Source organism: Trichosurus vulpecula, chromosome 1 (assembly GCF_011100635.1).
Source record: "Trichosurus vulpecula isolate mTriVul1 chromosome 1, mTriVul1.pri, whole genome shotgun sequence".
NCBI classification, from domain to species: domain Eukaryota; kingdom Metazoa; phylum Chordata; class Mammalia; order Diprotodontia; family Phalangeridae; genus Trichosurus; species Trichosurus vulpecula.
This window is the reverse complement of record NC_050573.1, coordinates 437796906-437819468: the sequence shown is the minus strand read 5'-3', so window position 1 is coordinate 437819468 and position 22563 is coordinate 437796906. Positions and strand designations below refer to the sequence as shown.

General features: G+C 42.4%; 1 protein-coding gene across 1 annotated transcript in view; it reads right to left on the bottom strand.

Moving 5' to 3' along the window:
* LHFPL2 (LHFPL tetraspan subfamily member 2) overlaps nucleotides 1-13644 on the bottom strand; it is a 243455-nt gene extending 229811 nt beyond the window's left edge. Inside the window, exon 1 of the mRNA XM_036767049.1 lies at nucleotides 13468-13644. The gene's annotated coding sequence lies outside the window, so the exon portion shown is untranslated. The remainder of the gene's footprint in view (nucleotides 1-13467) is intronic.
* Nucleotides 13645-22563: the final 8919 nt, after the last annotated feature.

Below are 22563 nucleotides of genomic sequence, written 5' to 3'. Positions count from 1 at the left end.
CTTTCCACCTTTCTAAGTAGGAAATATATAGGCGCCCTTCCCTCCTCTGACACTGCCAGGCCAGTTACACTGAGCAATAAACAAAAGCTCTTTGAAAGGAAAGGGAATAAAGGGAGGGAAAAAGCACTTAGATAGCACCTACTATGTGCCAGGCATTGTGCTAAGCACTTTTTACAAATATTCTTTCATTTGACACCAAAGACCTCCCTCTAAGCTGGCACACATTCGTTAATCAATGCAGCCATATTTTTATCCCATGTACACTCACATTCCAAGGGCTTCCTTCAGACTCCAATCCAGTAGATATTTCCTCAGTATCTTATGTTAATATCTGTGCCTGAGGGTATCAGAGCCTTCCTTGACCTTTCCTGTCCTCCCGCTAACATTGTATCTTGACCCCAACCCCAGTTTTCTGCATGAGTTGGGTTTCTTTAGTCCATTCCTGTGCTTTCATTAGTGGTCAGCAGCTTTCCATGAGGAACGGCCCTCTACCAAAGGACATGGGCACCTGTTCTACAACTTAAGAGTCAGCCTTAAGAGGGTTTCCCAGAGCACCAAGGGCCTAGGTAACGCCCAAAGTTTCATAGCCAGTATGTGAGAGGCAAAGTGTGAACCCAGGTCAAGGCCAGATCTCTACCTACCATGCCAGCTGCCTCTCTACCAATTAGGTTAGCCCTTCACCACCATGTTTAATTTTTACTTACTTAGCATTTTTATTACCAATTACTATTATTAAAAATGAAGCATTTCAAATTTCCCCGCCTTAGTATTTCCCCATATACTTTCTCCACTCAGAAAGTAAAGTCTCTGTATGCAGGCAATGCTCTTCTGAAAAGGGAGAGCTCTGAGAGTACTCAAATGACACAATATTTGTACGCAGTGTCTGGCACATAGTAGGTGCTATATAAATGCTTATTATTCCCTTCCCCTCCCTTTCCCTATTATATCCTTCAGGCAGCGGTCACTGGGCAGTGTCATGAAATTTTTCTCTTTTCCCCAGACTCTGTACCAACTCCTCCCACAGACTACAAGGACACACTGGTGGCAAGGCCTCACTCCCCCAGCACAGCACAAATACTAGAAACACCCACTGAGTGTCCTCTCCAGACAACTAATGCCCTCAGAGTGGTCAGCGGTAGTTCCCATGTACATCGCGCTTTCCAGAGTTTCACAACAAATCTATGAGTGAGGTCGTTTGGTCGTTATCCCCATTTTACGGAGGAGGAAACTGAGAGGTTGAAATGATTCGCCCATGGACAGACAACTAGAAAGTTTGAGATTCAAACCTGGGTCTCTCTTGAATCTCAATGCCGAATCTGAATGCTCAATGCTTTTTCCACCCCATGACATTGTTTCTGTAACCCCAGAACGGGAGAGTGGGGCTAGTAATGGATGGCGTGTGTGTGAGCCCACCCGTCGCAAAGAGGACTGCTTCCTGATCCCTTCTGCTTCCTGTTTTTGTTCACTTGCTTAGTGTCCAACTCTTCATCACCCCATTTGGGGTTTTCTAAGCAAAGATACTGGAGTGGATCACCATTTCCTTCTCTAGCTCACTTGACAGATGAGGAAACTGAGGCAAACAGGGTGAGGTGACTTGCCCAGGGCCATCTGGCTGGTAATTCTCTGAGGCTGGATTTGAACTCAGGTAGAAGAGTCTTCCTGATTCCAGGTCCTGCGTTCTAACCACTGTGCTACCTAGCTGCCCTTTTGATTCCTTTGTTCCCCCCCAAAAAAGATTGCTCCCAAATGTTACTTGTACTTGAACTAATTCTGTCACACAGAGAGGCAATGAACCAGTGTCAGAGTCACCAATGGTCTTTTACTGCTGAAAGCACCTTGGTCCAGTGGAAAAGATGCTGGCTTTGAGTTAGAAAACAAGGGAGCCATTCCCAGCTTTGCCAATTACTGTCAATTATTAGTTTTCTCATCCATAAAATGACCCCTCATTTTCCACTATTGGGGTGGGGAACCTGCGGCCTCGAGGCCACATGCGGCGCTCTAGGTTCTCAAGTGTGGCCTTTGACTGAATCCAGACTTCATAGAACAAATCTGCACTAGACAATGTTGATGGTCCCTTCCAGCTGTAGACACATATGACCCTAGGAAACATTAGAAGAGTTCATTTTTGCATCTTTTCAAGTGGGATTCCCTACAGGAATCTGTCCCTGGAGTCCATGCCTACGTTCCCCCTTTCCTCTGCAAGGTGAGGATACTGAGCGCCCTGCAACCTCACTGGCTGCTAATACCATTTACAACTGAACTTTGCTTCTGTCTCTCTAATAGCTGCGACTTCTCTGCATTGCTCACACCTTCCACTTTCTTGACAACTTGATAAAATACCTGGAACATCTAAGAAAAGGCAAAATCAAACAACAGAGTAAAGAAACTAGGCATTTGAAGGAATTACCTTAACAAGGATTCAGAAGCAAATTCACTTATGGAATAACATGCTTTATAAACCAGAGAACTACAGATTTTGGAGTACGCTCTATGAGGTCAGGGACTGTCTTTTGCCTCTTTTTGTACCTCCAGCGCTTACCACTGTACTTGACACATAGTAGGTGCTTAATAAATGTTTACTGATTGAATTGAATACATACAACTAATAATTAATCCTGGAAAATGATGAAGGAAATCTTAAGAGGACCATTCAAAGAATAAACAGAGTAAGAACAAAAGTATATTCATACATGCTTTTCTGTGTAGAACTAGATCCCAAAAGGTAATCGTTAATCTTTTAATGAGATGTATATAGTCCAAATTATTTTTTTAAATAGTAACAAACCTTTGAGGGCATTTTTGTCTACAAAACCAGCACCTGGAACAGTCCATAGAAGGCACGGAGATTATGACTGTAGGATTTTCTTATATTCATATGATCTACTGCGTGTTAGAGGCATCATCTTTACCATCTGCTGCAACATGTACACAAATAGCCATCAATCATCCAAAGGTAACCTGCGAATATTTGGGTTTCTTGGCTGAAGATTGGAATCTGTGAGGCTTTCAGAGACATTCCAAGCATACAAACATATTTTCTAAAAAGTTCATTCTTGAAAAATGTCTTACTCTTTGTTCCATACCTTGGTCTAGGCTGAGATCCCATCCTGTCCTCTTCCAATCTGCCCTACACTATACCCTCTGTATCAGCTTGTACAGAAGATATATCTCTAAACTACTTGTGTCATTAAAACCATGAATGAATACAGAAGAAAAGGGTAACTTCTACTTTCACACTGTTGTTTTGTTTGATTGTTTTCAGTCATGCCTGGCTCTTCATGATCCCATTTGGGGTTTTCTTGGCAAAGACACTGGAGTGGTTTGCCGTTTCCTTCTCCAGCTCATTTTACAGATGAAGAAACTGAGGCAACCAAGGTTAAGTGACTTGCCCAAGGTCACATAGCTAGTAAGTGTCTGGGGCCAGATTTGAACTCAAGTTTTCCTGACTTCAGCTGCATGCTGTATCTGCTGCACCACCTAGCTGCCCCTGCTTTCAAATTAGATTCCAGTTAAAGAACTATAAAAGAGTGCCCTAAATGAATCTTTGACATTTGTAAACATTCTCCCCTTCAATACTGTAACTGCACATCATTTTCAGGAACTGTTTTTTCAGGAACTCAATCAAATATTGATCTGGTTGTTACACCCTTCTAAATGTCACCTTCAAAGTCCTAGCACAAGTAAATATGTTATTTAAAAGTTTAACTTAAATGCTTTTCCAAATATTGCTTATAAAACTTCTTAGAAGACTCAATCGATAATAATAAACTATTCTAAACCAATAAGAGGACATGTCAGTGTAAAAAGATTAAATACACTGAGTTTCTCCTTCATTTATCTGCCAAGGTCCAAGTACAAGGTTAGGAAGGATAACATGTAAAAAGAGAAAACAGCTAATAAAGTAACTAATACATGAGATAAACTGGGGTTTTTTTAACCCTCTCTCCAAAATAAAATGGCTAAACAAATTTTTTTAATTCTAAAATTTCAAGGAATGAAACATGAGTGCACATGTAATCTCTCTATAATAAGACATCTTTATTCGGCATTGTCCTGCTGGGCTATTCTACCGAAGTGAATTTCCAGATGATATTATTCTTTTAAGGTCCCAAATCTGTAAAGTGCTAATTTTTTTTGATAGAAATCTTTCTAAACTATACTACTATACCTTTTTTTAACAGAAGATACTAAATATTTATAGCCTTTCTATGACTCAGGGTCATCTTTAGATGACTTCATTGTGTACCATGTGGTAATACAAGGGTACCCACGGAGGCTCTTAAAGTATGTGGTACTATCTGCCCCTATAATAAATATCCACCAGACTGGTATCCTTTTCGAGTTCTTGCATTTGCTTTGAATAATTTTCCATTTTTCCTTTCTTGCTACCGTCAGCTGTTACTTCTTCCTTCTCTTAATGGATCTGCCTCAAGTAGCTGACCTCTCTTCACTTTGTTCACAATTTGTTCTTTATAGACTGATGTGAGCTGGGAAATCAGATAAGTAAACTTGTTAGAATTATATCTAAAACAGGAGTAAATAAGTTCTGAATGACGGTCCAATAAGCCTTCCCAGGAACAAAGTGTACAAACTTTACTAGTGGTAGGGATCTTGTGATATCTATTTTTGGCTGTTCAGAGGTCTGTTTTGCCTTCTTCATTCTTGGCTTTTTTTAATAGCTTAAAACTGAACTAAGTCTTTGGGGACACCTATATACTGTAGAATAGAGTTTGCCAAGTCAGTGCACCTCAAACAAGTTATTTGTTACTCTATGAGGAAATTATGTGGGAAAGTATAAAATTTAGCAGTTTATAACTGAAGGTATATCAGCCAATCTAAACTCCTTCATAAATTGTGCAGCCATTTGGAATATATCTAGATGCCTTGCAAACCTCTTTCTTTGCCTCATTTCCTTCCCATTCATCTATAAGATGGGGATAAAAATATCTGCCTCCCAGTGTTGTTAGGACTGTGTGAGATAAAATGTGTGGAGTTTAAGTGTTTGTAGAAACTTTATTATTTAGTGTCGATTTCTTGAACAGTAGGGTCTTTTGGATATGCTTGAACAATAATAATAATTAATAATAATGATAATAATGTTGTTAGATGAGTCTCAGAGAAATCAAGTGACTTGACCCCAACCAATCACTGTCAAGATAGGCAGGATCCAGATATAGGTCTTGACCGATTTCATCTTTAAATCTGGTAAATGATACACTGCATTCTCTTCTCAGTGCTGAAGGGGGAAGAAGATATGGTGAAATATGAGTAGTTGAAGTTGGGTATGAAAGAGGATCTTGGGGGTTACTATATAGTCTATTCTCAGTGTAGGTAAAGATCCCAAATGTAGGATTACTACACTAATTGGGCAATCATTATAATATTGGGTTTTTGTCAGTCTATTTAGTGTTTCATATACATGCTTGCATTGCGCAGAGACGGCTACGTGACCCAGTGGATAAAGTTAAGGAAATCTGAATTCAAATCCAGTCTCTGACACTTAGGAGCTTTACGACTCTGGTAAGTCACTTAGTTTTCTTCAGCCTCAATTTTCTCATCTGTAAAATGGACATGAAAATAATAATAGCACCTACTGCTCAGGGTCGCTGTGAAGATAAAAAGAGGTTTTTGTAAAGTACTTTGCAAACCTGAAAGCTCCATGCAAATACTTGCTATTTATCATCATCACCATCATCATCATCATCGTCATCATCATCTCACAGGCAACAATATTTACCAGGCATCCATTTAGTGGAGAGTAAAATTCAAAAGAATGTAAAATGTAGTTCCCATTGTGGAAAATCTTACCATGTGCTCAGGGTTAAGACGACAAAGCAAATTAAAAAAGTGAGAGCGAAGCAATATTCCAAAACAACCTATTTAATAACAATTAAATCTAGTGACACCTGAGTAAATACTAAAGGGACCCTTGGAGCTCCTTACTGGGGTTGTAGAGCGATGTGTTGAATAGCTGGAGTAAAAATTTTTTTAAAAAATATTTCTTCAGTGACCCACTTTCAACCCTGGTCCTGCTCCCAGCCTCAACCCTGTTCTATACCTCCTGCTTACTCATTTCCCATTTCCCATCTCTCTCTGACCCGGGGTATATTCACAGACCCATTCTCAGTCCTATCCGAGCACTGACTTCTAGTCAGATAACTGCTTAGCATTTCCTTTCCCACTATATCCTTCATTCTCACTTTTGTCTGACCCAATCCAGCCGTAGACCTAGAGACTGCCGATATGTAGGATATATAGACTATGTATCCTATGATCTAAAGGACAATGTTGAGTATGAGGAATATGGAGAATCATATGCAATAAGCCCAGCCCTATTTGGGTCACTGTTGTTGTAGGGGCAGCTAGGTGGTACATCAGATAGAGTAGATTACTGAAGTCAGGAATACCTGAGTTCAAATTCGGCCTCAGACCCTTATGAGCTGTGTGACCCTGGACAAGTCATTTAACCCTGTTTGCCTCAGTTTGCTAATCTGGAAACTGAGCTGGAGAAGGAAATGGCAAACCACTCCGGTATCTCTGCCAAGAAAACCCCAAATGGGGTCATGAAGAGTCAGACACTGAAACAACAAAGTAACAACACTTGGGTTGTAGGCCTTGAAAACCTTAAAAGCTAGCAGGGAGCAGTCACCCAGCTTTTCTTTCACCTTATCTGTCACATTTTCTATGATAACAGGGGAGAGATTCAAGCAGCGCTCAGGCCAGCCTCGCCTCTTGTGGAGTGATGCCATTGGGTGATAGCTGAGGAAATGGGCTTCCTGGATTTATTACCCATTATTCTCCATCTCACTGTTGTAGTTGATTTGCCCTCTTGCCATTCCCCATACTCACTATTCTCCTTTGGGTCATAGGTCATAGGACTGGAGTAGTCCTCAAGGGCTATCTAATCCAGTCCCCTCATTTTACAGGAATAGAAGCTAAGATGGAGGGAGGATAAGTGTCTCTCACGCCTGGAATGCACACACTCCTTACTTGTGCTGAGTATAATCCCCAATTCACCTTAATCACTACCCCCTCCAGGAAGGTTATCTTGATGGAGTTGCCAATACCTTTGTCTTCCTGACCCCAGCACTAAGCCTACCCCAGAGTTACTTTGTATTACTTTATATATCTTTAGTATTTAATTTTTGGTGTAGCTATTGTTTTTCCCCCAATAAAAACACACTTCCCCCCACCTTTTGTGTTCCCAGGACCTCCAACAGTAGCAAGGACTTAATAACTGTTTGTTGAATGAATGAATGATGTTTTGGCCTCCTACCTTCAGCTTTCAATGACTGTGTGTTGATAACACTTTTTTCCCCCTTTTGGTTCTTAGAATCCTAGTTTGTCACAGATAGACAGATGGATGCATAGATAGATGCATATATACCTACATAAACATTTATTACGGACTTACTATGTGCCAAGCACTATGTTAATTGATCATGCAAATAAATCATATAGTCTCTATCCTCATGGAGCTTATATTTTAATAGCAGAAGACATAATGGAGAAGTAGAAAGGGGAGAAGCAAGGGGAGAGATGGCAGGTGAGGTAGCAGCCTGATCTAGGGCACGATAAGGGGAAGGTTCACCTATTAGAACCCAGAATTGGAGGTGGGCTCCTAAGGGGGTAGTCTAAGGTACCAGTAAGCGCTTAATAAATGCTTGTTAGCTGACTGATTAACCGGGCTAAAATATTTCCTGAGTAGCTTCTCTATGCACCCCACTCCTGTGTCTGTCTACCAGGGTGTTCCTAAAGTCTGGACACATGCCTATTTTCAAGAGATGAAATGAGTGAAGTTTTCAACAACATTTTATTTAATTGGAATATTAACAAATAACATCTTCAGTATGATTTCCATCATTTGTGATGCAAAGGTTGATGCGCTTTGCAAGATTCACGTGAACTCGAGGCAATAACTCCACATTGCCATCGATTTTCCTATGTATCCAGACTTTAGGGACACTCTGTAGGATGGTTGAGGAATGGAGCTTTCTGGTTAATTTAGTATTTTAATAAACTAGGGATTGCCAAATATATGTACATATATGTATACCTCTATCATCTATCTATCTATCCTATGTGTTGATTATCAGCTTTCAAAAAAACTAGAATGCAAAAAAATTGAATAATAATTCATATTTATCTCAACATGCATTATGTGCAACTTGATTCCTACAATATTCATGATGTAGAGGATATAAGGGCATTAGTTTAAAGGTTTTTATTGTCGTTGAGTCATTTCAGTCATGCCCAACTCTTTGTGACCCCATTTGGGTTTTCTTCGCAAAGATAATGGAGTGGTTTGCCATTTCCTCCAGCTCATTTTCCAGATGAGGAAACTGAGGCAAACAGGATGAAGTGATTTTCCCAGGGTCCCACACCTAGTAAGCATCTGAGGCTGGATTTGAACTCAGGAAGATGAGCCTTCCTGACTCCAGGCCCATCATTCTATCCACAGCACCACCTTATTATCCTAGGCCTCTTTTTTACTTCAACATGATTACATTTCAGTATATAATCTCTCTACTGACCAATGCGAGTTGCAGATTGAAAGCCCTCCATGCCTTAGTAATCAATCTCCGTAAGCCAAAAAATTCGCCACCTTGTAGGTGACTTGTTGATAAACCTCTCGACCCTTGGCCAAGGGCTGTGCTCAGACAGTGGGCACACAATCCATTGCTGTCCTTGAACATCTTCCAATTTGCAAGGACCTGCATCTGTTTCACCAACACGACCTTTGAGAAGTCAGGTTCGTCTCGATGAAGTAAGCAAGCTTTTATTTAATGCCTACTCAGTGCCCAGCACTGGATTAGATGCTCGGGATGCAAACACAAGAGACCTTGTTCTCAAGGACTTTCCATCCTGCTGGGGGTATACAAAATGTTCACCAAAGAGTTTGTTGTTCAGCTGTTTTTCGGTCATGCCTAACTCCTCATGACCCCCTTTTAAGGTTTTCTTAGCAAAGATACTAGAATGGTTTTCCATTTCCTTCTCCAGTTCATTTTACAGATGAGGAAACTGAGGCCAAGAGGGTTAAGTGACTTGCCCAGGGTCACACAGTGTCTGAGGTGAGATTTGAACTGAGGGCTGTGAGTCTCCCAGTCTCCAGGCCCTGGGCTGTGTGCACTATGGTGCCACCTAGCTGCCCACAAAAGAGCACGTATAGAAAATATAGACAATAAATGTACACTATTGGGGGTAGGGCTAACCACTGAGGGAGACTAAGGGAAAGGCATCTTGAAGATATATTTAAACTGAGCCTTGATGGGCATTAGGAGCTCCAAGAAGTGGAGGTGATATGGAGAACATTACAGCATAGGCATGAAAGAATCTATGTATAAGGAACATTTATTGAGGCTAGTTAAGCCAGAACAGTCTGTGAAGAGGAATAATATGCAATTAGCCCAAGTAAAAGGGGAAAAATAGTCTAGAGCCAGAATGTATAAGACTTTAAATGCCAAACAGAAGAATTTTTATTTTATCCCGAGGGCAAAGGAGAACAGTTGAAGTTTCTTGAACTGGAGACTGATGTGGTCAGACCTATGCTTTTAGGACTACCAATTTGGCCATTTTCTAGAGAATAGAGAGGGAAGAGACCTGGATAGAGGGAGCCTAATTGGGAGGCTTTTACAATGCTGTCTAGGTGAGAGGTGATGACAAAGGTGGTTGTGGTATGAGGGGAAAGAAAGTGGTGCATGGGAGGGATGGCAAGGAAGTGGGAGTCTATAAGGCTTAACTGGATTGGAGGGAGTGTGAAAAGTCAAGGGAGCCTAGTGACAAGGAGAACCTCTGTGCCCTAGACAGAAACAGGCAAACTAGGGGGAAGGGAAAGAAAATGATTTCTGATTTGGGCATAATGAGTTGGATCCACCAATGGAACATTCAGGAGGAACTGTCAACCAGGGACTGGAGCTCAGGGGAGAAATGAAGGCTGAATATATAGTTCTGGAAGTTATTACATAGGGATAACAGTTGAATACTTAGGAGGAAGGAATGAAACAAGAATTTCTTAAGCACCTACAATGGGCCAGCTACTGTACTAAGCACTCTACAAATACCTCATTTGAACCTCACAACAATGTACAAGAAAAGAAACTGAGGCAGACAGCGGTCTGGGTCAGTTGACTGCTTAGGGTCCTGCAGCCAGTATCTGAAGGCTGGATTTGAATTCAGGTCTTCCTGACTCTAGATCCAGTGCTCTGTAGCCACAGTGCCACCTAGCCGCCTCTGATCACCAAAAGAGAAGAAGAGAGGAGAGGGCCCAGAAAAGGGCCCAGAGGTAAACCTGCCTGCACAGGAAAAGGCATGGAGGATGAACCTGCAAAGGAGACAGAGAGATCAGTCTGACAGATAGGGAGACAACCCCAATAGGACCCTGTCCAGAAAACTAAGGGAAAAAGAGTATCAGAGAAGGAAGGTGCTTGTCATAGTATACAGTCAGGATAACATGGGTTAGGACAACCCAGTTGTTTAAGTCTCACCTCTGATACGTAGCAACTGCAGGGCCCTGGGAAAGTAATTTAACCTCCAAGTGCCCCTGTGCAATTTATCCAGGCAACTTTCTCAGCAGGGAAGGTGAACAATTGCTGATGTACATTAGGCAATGGAGTTCCCTCTTTACAAGCTGCCTGCACACTGACCAAATCACAGGTCTGCACAAAAACTTGGTAATTAATGCAACAAAGACTTATTAAGTGCCTAGAATGTTTTTGGTACTGAGAGCCACAGGATTCTAGTTCAAAAAATTGGAAGGGACCTCAGCAGCCATCAAATCCAATCCCTTTTTTACAGTTGAGGAAACTGAGGCCAAGTGAAGTTGACCTGTCCAAGGCCACATAAGTAGTGTCAGAAATGGGCTTCAAAGATGAAAAACAAATGAGCTAGTCCTCTGTCCTACAGTTGGGGTGGGACACAATGACATGTACACAAATAGGTGAGATGGGGTAAAGAGTTCAATGCAAAGTGCTATAGAAAAATCTGATTGGGGAGAGACCACTTTCAGCAGGAGTGGGGGAAAACCTCATGAAGGAGCAGCACCTAGCCTGAGCCCTAAAGGAGGATTTCAACTTTCAAAAGTGAGGAAAGAGTTTCTTCCAAGGACAGAGGACTGTGCTAATGCACAGACAAAAGTTTAGAAGTTATAACCCATCAGTCAAGGCAAAGAAAACACTCCTAATGGAGATACTTTTCCATGTTACTTTTACAATAAACTCATAATTTATTCATTTTGGCAGAATAGTATGCAGTAAAACTCTTAATTCATCACTCCACACTTTTCCTCGGGAGATTATCACTAATTCAGAATCCATCAGCATAAATGAGCAGTGTAAATTACTGTTTTCAACATGCATTACTTTGCACTTATCCACAATGGATTGCATCTACCGTCCTGTTGTCTGAGACCAGTTTGCGTCTCATAATTCCCGTCACATTTGAAGTAGACCTTTTTTAGAAAGCTCATTATCACTGCTGTTGGTACTGGTTATTAGACTGCTATGGAAAAAGTGGATTTTTACAGCTTTCAGACCCTACCCTGCCCGTATCTCTTAATTAATTAGTCTTAATAATTATCTTCCCTCCCCATGTAAAATATTCACTATATCTCTTGCAACAAAAATCCCTGTCGTCCAATATCTAAATTACCACTCAAAGCATAAAGCATTATCAAAAGGTACCGTTTTATTTGGTAGTAATCCAATTCCATCAAAGTTTATCCACTTTGGAATCAAATTTCTGCCAGGTAAACAATTTTAAGGGCATCACTACCACTAAGATTTTCCTTAATGACAGTGCAAGTAAATGAAATAAATTTCTGTTTTATTTCTCGTTCCCTGAACTATTTGCATTTCTCACTAGTACTTTCTAGATATATTTTTAGCCCTCCCTTCTTCCTCACTGGGGAGGGCAGAGGTAAATGGGAGGTAATGAACAGATACACCAGTAAAATAATACTGTGAGAGGAAATGCCTAGTATCCATTCCCTTTTGAAAACTAGTCATGGAATGGTTGGAAATCCCTGATTAGTGCACAAGGCAGAAGCAATGGGCTGCTGATAAATGCAAGCCACAGTCTGGGATATTGGGGGTTTACTCTCTCCCCTCCTACAGCAGCAGCTCATAGCCTTTTCTCTGGTTGGTTTTGTTTTGAAAGTTACACATTTTCTAGTCAGGCACTGATGGTAAACTGTAGACACAATCACAGTGGAGAAAACGAGAAATACAGGAAATGGTTCTGGGATGGGGGTAGTGGGAGCAGAGGAAAAGTCTTTAACCCATGCCCGAACTTTTTCCCGCCCCCTTTGCCTTGGAAAACTCTCATCTCTAGTCCTTAAAAGCTCGTCCCTTCTCAAACAATCCTACACGTTTGGGTTGGAGGAAGATTTGTGAGAATCTTTTAGTTTTTCCAAGTTCAAAGAACACTGGACCGCTAAATGGAAAAAAAGCAAGCAAGCATGTGCTTAAATAAATCCAGAAACACACACACACACATTCGCTTTTCAGTCCTTTACCCAGGCTGAACCCACAGAGACAATCAGCCCAGATGTGGTCTGCCCCACCTCCACGCCCATCTTTTTCCATCCCGCAACTCCTCCATTCCCACCCCCATCACACCGCTTCCCACAAAAATGCAGCCGGGGCGTTTGTAACAGGCGCGACTAAAACCCTACACAATACTGTACGGAAAGGCTCTGGCACCCAACTTCAGCTGGGTGTTCGGGGCGCCCAGGATGGACCAACTCCGCCAGCGGAGATGAGCGCACCGAGCACGTTCGCAACCACCAGAAGCACGCACCCACCCGCAGCCGCCAGAGCCCAAGAGGAGCGGCCGGCGGGACTGATCTGCCTCCCCCAAGCATCCCCGGGGGAAGTGGTTCCAGAACAATTTTTTCCATTTCTTTTGCAGGCAACAGCAGCCTCTGCGGAGGAGCCAAGAGCAGAAGCAGCAGCTTCCTTCCCATTCCCACCAACCCTCCGGCCCCTACCCCCGGCCAGAGGGAGCTTGCTGAGGTTTCAGCAAGGGGCAGCACCCCCCCCCCCCCTTCTCTTCCACTTTCCTCTCAACCCAGGTTCCCGAGTCGGAGCGAAGCAGCTTTGTGAGAGTCAAACTCCAGAGAAAGCCTGCCCGCAATAGGGGACTCAGCAGCCGCTGTCCCGTAGCCCCAGGCCACTTCGGTCTGGGAATCCCAAGCAAGCACAGCAGGGCTTTACCAGGCTTGGCTCGGCCACCGGCTGCTCCCCGGGCACCGCCGCCTCTCCTCGGGACAGGTTTCTCCTGCCAAGACCCCCAAATCAAATCAGAAAAATACACCGCACTCGTTGGTGGGGCCCCCGCGGGGCTGATGAACAGAGAGGGGTACTCCCTGCCCGGCCAAAGAAGCCCAGGGCTCTCCTCCATGCCCCCTCCTCTCCCCGGCTCGCCGGTGAATGAATGGAGCTGATCCCCCAATTCCTTTCCCTCACTTACCGGCCCGGCCAGAGAAGAGAGAGAGCTGCCGCCCTCCTTTCAGGGAGGCTGGCCGCCAGCTGGGCCCACTGGGCAGCGTCTCCTAGGGCTCGAACCCTGGGCCGGGAAGTGGTCAGGGACTTCTCCAACAAGCCTTTTCTTCCCGTTACGCCTCTTTCCCACCTCGCTCTTGGCCCGGCTGGCTGCTAGCTAGCCCCAGGACTGTTGAGTGGAGGAGGGACTAGGGAAAGGAGGAGGAGGAGGCAAGAGGATTGGGGAGGGGAAAGGGGGGTCGACAAGGGTTGGGGGAGGAGGAAAAGAGGAACCGGGGTTTAACGCTGAAAGAGTGCTAACCTCTACCACGGTGGGGGCGGGGGGGGAGGAGAAAGAAAGAGAGAAAGAGAGAGAAAGCTAGCAATCAAGCCTCAGTGTCCAGGACTGGCCAGGGACTTACTCTCTCCCTCCATTCACCAGGGGCTTGCCTCTTAGCTCCTCGTCTCCAGCCCTGTAGACAGTCCCCTAGAAGCCCGGGAGGGGGGCGTGGTGTCCCGGTGGGCGGGGCGGAGAGAGCCCGAAGGGGGGTTCTCCTCTGGGGGCGGGGCAGTTGAGAGGTCCAGAAAGGAGGGGCCGGCTGGGGGGGGGAGGTGTCCAGGGGAAGGGGGGCGGAGAGCCAAGGATCTGGGCAGGGGGAGGGGATGGAATGGAGAGAAGAGAGGTCCTGGCTGGCGGGAAGGGACCAAGGGGATGTCCTAGGGGAGGTGGGGGCAGGGGAGAGAGGTGTGTCTTGCAGAGAAGGGGAGTGTGTTGCAGAAAGGGGATCCCGAAGAGGAGGGGCGAAGGAACCCAGGGGAGTACAGATTAGCGCGGGACCGGAGAGGCTGAGAGCGCTTGCTGGGAGGGCATCGGTGGGTCAGGGAGCTGGGTGGTAGGAGGAGGAAGCGAGCCAGCTGTTGTGGAGTGGTCACCACCGCGCTGGTGTCTTTCGGAAGCTCCAGGGACCCAGAACTAGAGGCTGGGTCACCTGAGGGTTTAAAAGCAGGCCCACTGACTTCAGGAGTCCCGGGGATGGATGCGCCAGGGTCGAGCCCGGCTTGGGGAATCCCCCGGGAGCGCAGAAGTAGTTTCAGATCAACTCTCTCACGAGAGCAAGAGCCAGCGCCAAGCTGCCGAATGGCCAAGCCGAGTTCCGGCCCTTGGCGCCGGCTAGGGAGGGACAGAGGGGCGGAGTCCCGGGGCGCCTCTCCAATGCCCAAACGGTGGAGCAAGGGGGAGAAAAAACCCAGAGCTGGGCAAGAAGGTGTGCCAGCTGGGATCCCCGAGCCAGAGGGTGACATCTGGGAAGTAGCAGGGTCCGGGGGCAGTAGAGGGAGAGGAAATGGAAAAAACAAAAAACCCTTCCCTTCCCTTCCGCAGCTGTGAACTCTGAGACTGTGATTTAAAGAAGGAAGAAAGGAAAGAGAGAAGGGGGTGGGGGGTGGGGGGGGGTGGGAAGAGAGTAACAGACAGATTGTCACAATTAGGTCAGGCGTTGGTCCTATCTAAACAACGTCGTTACTGCCATACTCGATTTCTCCCTTTCTGTAGAGAAAGTTTTCGAACTTCTAGAAGAGGCACCAGCTGAAAATGCATAGAACAAATGTTTCCTTTTCTCATGATCTCTTCTCATGAAACTTAACCTACTTAGACCATGGATTAGTATTAACAAAAAACAAAATCACACACACACACACACACACACACACACACACACACACACACACACCAACCAACCCAGAATCTGTAGGAAAACAACAGCTTACCTGTAGCCAACAGTCATCAAAACTTGATATTCAGGAAAGAGTTAAAAGGTTACTAAGAATTCGAAAGCTAAGTTCCAATGGGGGGGGGGGGGGAGGAGGATTGTTTTCAGAAGAGCTGGACTAAAGACCCAAACTCGGTCCAATGAATCTTTGTTCCTCTCCAGGTTTATCAATCCACCCAACCTTCCTAGATTTTATGTGATGACTCCTACATTCCAGAGAAATGAACCTTTCTTAGAATTTCATCTCACAGTTGTACAGTATTCCAATTCTTTAAGCATACAGTAATACCAGGGGATTTCCAACCTCTAAATCTCCTGGATCTCTTTTCAACCCCTAAGTTGAGTATTCTTGGAGGCTTTGTCTTTGGTGATTTCTCTATATACTCCCTCCTCAATCAAAGTCACATCCCACTCTTCAACAATCATCAGTGCTGGTACCTTCTAATCTATGTATGTCCCCAGCATTGATGCTCCTAGAAATTTCACATATATATGTCCAGTTATAGGACTCCTCCACATGCCCAAAGTGGAGCCATAATCATATGAACAGCTTGGTACAGCTCAAAGAAAGCTGGATTTGGAACCATGGAAAACATGTGAAAACAGTCCTCCTTCTGCTATTAGTTAAGTGTCTGAGCTCCTGCAAGTCAGTTGAGGCCTTTCTAGACCTCAGGGTCCATCTATAAAACTTAAGTTGGCATAAACATCTAAGTCACCTTGCAGCTTTAAGTCTTATGATACCATGGATGTTTTCCCTAAAGCAGATCCTTCCACAAACTTCTCTTTCTGCTCTCATCTGAGTAAGCTCAAAATCTTGGTGTCATCTCACATCCCATAGTCAACTACTTCACAAGTTCTATCTATTAGTACCTTCATAATATGTCTTTCTCTTTTCTTTCTTTGCAAGAAAATAGGTGTCAACCACCATTTCACACAATGTACAATGATGAACTCCATATGGATACTAGATACTAGACCCAAATATATCATATCATAGGAAAATTGGAATTGACTAGGTACTTAATGAATGCTTATTGACTATGGCATATGATTGTAATGGAATACTATTGTGCTATAAGAAATTACAAGCAGGATTTTCTCAGAAAAACCTAAAAAGACTTACACTAATACAAAGTGAAGTAAACAGAACCAGGAGAACAGTGTACACAGTAATAGCAATATTGTATGATAAACAATTGTGAATGACTTAGCTCTTCCCAGCAATACATTGATCTAAGATACTCCCAAAGGACTCATGATGAAAAATGCTATCTGTCATCAGAGAAAGAACCAGTGTATGAATACATACTGAAGCATACTATTTTTACTTTCTTTCTTTCCTTTTTTATGTTCAGGTTTTCTTGCATAAAATGACTAAGTATTTTACATGATTTCACATGGATAACATATCAGATTGCTTACTATCTCAGGGAAGGTGGAGGAAAGAAGGGGAGGGAGAAAGGGAGGGAAGGATAGAATTTGGAACTCAAACTTTAGAAAAGATTGTTAAAAAATGTTTCTACATGTAATTAGGAAAAAATAAAATATTATTTTAGAGCCCTGCCTGGACCAACCAGAGCGGGAGCCCGGCAAAACAGGCCTTAGTGTCCTGAATCAATGAGCTGTGGCAGTTACCAGACATCTCAACCCACAAACACCAAAGATAACAGAGAAGAACTGCAGAACCCGTGAAATAGCAGAGGGAAGCAGGGCTCCAGCCCAGGACAGATTGGATGGTCCCTGGGTAAGGTCTTTCATACACAGAGCTGGGAGTAGAGCAGAGCAGAGCCCAATGTGGGCAGCGGCAGGACCAACCAAATCAGGAGCCAGGTGGAACAAGCCCTAGCTGTGGCAGTGAGCTGTGGCAGTTACCAGACTTCTCAACTCACAAACACCAAAGACAACAGAGAAGGTTAGTGGGAAAAGCTGCAGAGGCAGTGCAGTTACAGAACTACAGCTGCAGTTGCTTCCAGCCCCAGGCCCACCTGGCGGGAGGAATTAAGTGGCAGATCAGAGCAGGGGTGCAGAGCCTGCTTAAGATCTGAGTCCAGTCCAGGTTGGAGGTTCTTGGGGGAGGAGGAGCACTGGTGTGGCAGAGCTGGCTGTGTAGAAATAGCTCTGAAAACAACAGCTCATCCCCTCAAGCTTGGAACAAAGTACTCTCTACTCTACAAGCAGTCATACCCTGACAAAAAACTCAAGGGTCAAGTAAGTTGGCTGGGAACATGGCCAGGCAGCGAAAACGCTCTCAGATTCAGACTCAGACTTTGGAATCTTTCTTTGGTGACAAAGAAGATCAAAATATACAGCCGGAAGAGGTCAACAAAGGCAAAGAGCCTACATGAAAAGCCTCCAAGAAAAACATGAACTGGTCTCAGGCCATGGAAAAGCTCAAAAAGGATTTGGAAAAGCAAGTTAGAGAAGTAGAGGAAAAATTGGGAAGAGAAATGAGAAGGATGAGAGAAAACCACAAAAATCAAGTCAATGACTTGCTAAAGGAGACCCAAAAAAAAACACTGAAGAAAACAACACCTTAAAAAATAGACTAACTCAAATGGCAAAAGAGCTCCAAAAAGCCAATGAGGAGAAGAATGCCTTGAAAGGCAGAATTAGCCAAATGGAAAAGGAGGTCCAAAAGACCACTGAAGAAAATACTACCTTAAAAATGAGATTGGAGCAAGTGGAAGCTAGTGACTTTATGAGAAATCGAGATATTATAAAACAGAACCAAAGGAATGAAAAAATGGAAGACAATGTGAAATATCTCATTGGAAAAACCACTGACCTGGAAAATAGATCCAGGAGAGATAATTTAAAAATTATTGGACTACCTGAAAGCCATGATCAAAAAAAAGAGCCTAGATATCATCTTTCAAGAAATTATCAAGGAGAACTGCCCTGATATTCTAGAGCCACAGGGCAAAATAGAAATTGAAAGAATCCACCAATCCGCCTCCTCAAAAAGATCCCAAAAAGAAACCTCCTAGGAATATCATCACCAAATTCCAGAGCTCCCAAATCAAGGAGAAAATACTGCAAGCAGCCAGAAAGAAACAATCTGAGTATTGTGGAAACATAATCAGAATAATCCAAGATTTAGCAGCTTCTACATTGAGAGATTGAAGGGCTTGGAATATGATATTCCGGAGGTCAATGGAGCTAGGATTAAAACCAAGAATCACCTACCCAGCAAAACTGAGTATCATGCTCCAAGGCAAAATATGGATTTTCAACAAAATAGAGAACTTTCAAGCTTTGTCAGTGAAAAGACCAGAACTGAATAGAAAATTTGACTTTCAAACACCAGAATCAAGAGAATCATGAAAAGGTAAACAAGAAAGAGAAATCACAAGGGACTTACTAAAGTTGAACTGTTTTGTTAACATTCCTACATGGAAAGATGATGTGTATAATTAATGAGACCTCAGTATTAGGGTGGCTGAAGGGAATATACATATATATATATATATATATATATATATATATATATATATATATACATATATATAGACAGAGGGCACAGGGTGAGTTGAATATGAAGGGATGATATCTAAAAAAATAAAATCAAGTTAAGGGATGAGAGAGGAATATATTGAGAGAGGGAGAAAGGGAGAGATAGAATGGGGCAAATTACCTCCCATAAAAGTGGCAAGAAAAAGCAGTTCTGTAGGAAGGGAAGAGGGGGCAGGTGAGGGGGAATGAGTGAATCTTGCTGTCATTGGATTTGACCTGAGGAGGGAATAACATACACACTCAATTGGGTATCTTACCCCACAGGAAAGAAGGAGGAAGGAGATAAAAAAGGAGGGACGATAGAAGGGAGGGCAGATGGGGGAGGACGTAATCAAAAACAAGCACTTTCGAAAAGGGACAGGCTCAAGGGAGAAAATTGGATAAAGGGGGATAGGTTAGGAAGGAGCAAAATATAGTTAGTCTTTCACAACATGAGTATTGTGGAAGGGTTTTACATAATGATATGCATGTGGCCTATGTTGAATCACTTGCCTTCTTAGGGAGGGTGGGTAGGGAGGGAAGAGGGGAGAGAATTTGGAACTCAAAGTTTTAAAAACAGATGTTCAAAAGAAAAGTTTTTGCATGCAACTAGGAAATAAGATATACAGGCAATGGGGCATAGATATTTATCTTGCCCTACAAGAAAGTAAGGGAAAAGGGGATGGGAGGGGAGTGGGGTGACAGAAAGGAGGGGAGACTGGGGAATGGGGCAACCAGAATACATGCCATCTTGGAGTGGGAGGGTAGGGTAGAAATGGGGAGAAAATTTGTAATTCAAAGTCTTGTGACAATCAATGCTGAAAACTGAATATATTAAATAAATTAAATAAATATATTTAAAAAAATAAATAAAATGAAAAAAAAAAAAAATATTATTTTAAAAAATAAATGCTTATTGACTAACTGTCATACTCCATCCAGCCAGATCCATGGTTGGGCGATAATTCCTAACCAAATTAGGGATAGAGATGATCAAAAAAAGACAGAATAAAGTTGAATAGTTTTTCCATGAGCAACATCAACATGACTACAATAGAAAGCTATCAATTGGGAAAAAAAATGTTTACATCAGTTATTTCTGATAGAAGTCTAGATATAAGAGCTGGGATTTATATAGCACTTTAAGGTTTCACAAAGTGATTTACAAATGTTATCTCATTGTATCCTCACAGAATCCCTGGGAGGTAGCTGCAATTATTATCCTCATTTTACAGATGACAGAATTGAGGCAGATAGAGGTTAAGTAACTTGTCCAGGATCACCCAGCTAGTTTGTGTCTGAGGCTAGATTTGAATCTAGGTCTTCCTGACCCCAGATCCTTCTGGACTTCCTGATTTTCCATCCTCTGTGCTTCCTGGATATCTATATACATATATGGGGAATTGAAACAAAATATATGACTAGGAGCCATTTCCCAATCTTTCAACAGTCAATGGTTATAAACAAAGAGTTTTTAAAAGAAGAAAAAAAAAGATCACCTATAAATATTAAAATGGCCCATCAAGTTAGCAATGATGATTAAAGTGAAAATATTCAGTTTGGGGAGGGATATGAGAAGACAAATAGACTGATGTACTTTTGATAGAACTATGAATTGGTTCAACTGTTCTGTAAAACAGTTGGTAATTGGGGAAGGAAAGTCAATAAACTGTTCTTACCCTTTTACCTAGCTATCCTTCTACTGGGCATATATACTAAAGACATCATTAAAAAAAAAAAAAAAGAAAGGCGCCCCCCCCCCATATAACAAACGATTCATAGCAGCATTCTTGGTGGTTGCAAAAACAAAATGAGAAACAATGTGTAAGCCCATCAACTTAGTAATGGCTGAACAATTTCTGATGCAATGAAATATTATTGTACTGTAAGAAAAAATGAATATGAGGAAGTCAGAAAAACTTGACAAGACTTGTATGAACTGATGCAGGGTAAGTAAGCAAAACCAGAACAATGATACACACAATTACCATAATAACATAAACAAAAATAACACAAAAGGCAGTTGAACTTAAATTAACTACAATAAAAAATCTTGTCTCTGTAAAGCAGATGATGACATATGCTCTAAATAGAGAGGTGGAGGACTGAGGTTTCAGAATATTTCATATATTATCAGACAAGATGTCTTTGACAATTTTGCTTGACTTCCTCTTTGTTATAGGGCAGAGATGTCAAACACACTGCTCCGACACATTGACCCCACTCCCCCAACTCCCCAGGAACCAGGTTTAAAAAAGATTGAGAAATATATAGCAAAACAATAGAACATAAATGAGATTAATTTGTGGTTTTGCAAGTCAATATGCAGAGATCCTTATGTATGGTTTAGTGGCCCCTGGTTTCTATTTGAGTTTGACACCTCTGTTATGGGGAACCTTATTACCACTATTCAAATACCCCAAAGACATCAAAGAAAGAGGGAAAGGATCCATTTATACAAAAATATTGTTAGATATTTTTTTCTAATTCCAAAGAACTAGAAACAAAGTGGGTACACATCAGTTGGGGGAAGAGCTGAACAAATTAAAGATATATTAATGTAATGGAAGATTATTGCACCATAAGAAATAGTGAAAGGGATAGATTCAGGAAAGTCCTGGAAGACTTGTAGGAACTGATACATAGTGAAGTAAACTGACTAAGAATAATTTTCACAACTATAACATTGTAAAGGAAAACAATTTTGAAAGGTTTAATTCCAATAAATTCAATGACCAATCAAGACTCCAGAAGACTGATGATGAAGCATGTGTCCCATCTTTTGGCAGAGAGGTGATGGAATGTGAGTACAAAAGAAGTTATACATTTTCAGAAAGACCAATGTATAGATTTGTTTTGCTTGACTATGCTTATTTGTTACAACGGGGAGCTTTTTTGGAGGGAAGAGTTGGGGAGTGGGTAGTGGTAGAAATGTAAAAAAAAAAAAACAGGTGAAAGAAATGAGTATCCAGAAGGGATAAAGATAAGAATATTCAGAAGTTCAGAAGGGGTCACAGATAAGCAGGTCAATGTTGGTACTACTGTGGTAGATATATATGCTTTTAAAAGAAATAATTTGTATGTAATAGAGATATATGGCTTCAGAAACAATCCTTTTCCCCTATTCTTCCTTGAATATGGAAATATTCATATTTGTTGATGTTTAAGTTAAATTTTTTTTTTGCAGGGAGAGGGCAGGGCAATTGGGGTTAAGTGACTTGCCCAAGGTCACACAGCTAGTAAGTGTGTCAAGTGTCTGAGTCTGGATTTGAACTCAGTGCTTTGCTCACTGTGCCACCTAGCTGCCCCAAATTAAAAAATTTTTTAAAGACAATTTGGGAGTCTAATGAGAGAAGAGGGTCCAGTTCAGAACCTTGGGGGACTCATGGTTAGGAGTAAGACATAGATGATAACACAGCAAAGGAAAGTTCTTAGTTACTATCCTGAATGCGATATATAATAGGTGCAATACAATGCACTGGTGACACTTCAAGAAGCCTGAAAGGCTAGTAGGGGCAAAAACCAGAGACATTCAAACCCTTCAGAGGCAAAATAAACATTCAAATGTTAGCTGAAATGCATGATAAAAGATCAACAAAGACAATAAATTTACCTTTAGGGAATCAAGCTGTATTCACCCCTTTCTTCCTAATCCTGCATCTACTTCAGACTCCATTAGGAGTCTGGGAAGTATAACTAGCTGGATGGGGACCTATAAGGCCCAAAGTCAAGCAAAAGTCCCTATTTGAGGGAATTAACTCAAAAGTAGGAAGGATCATTGAACAGGAGAGAATAATCCTTTCCTACTTTTTGCCTGGAGGTGC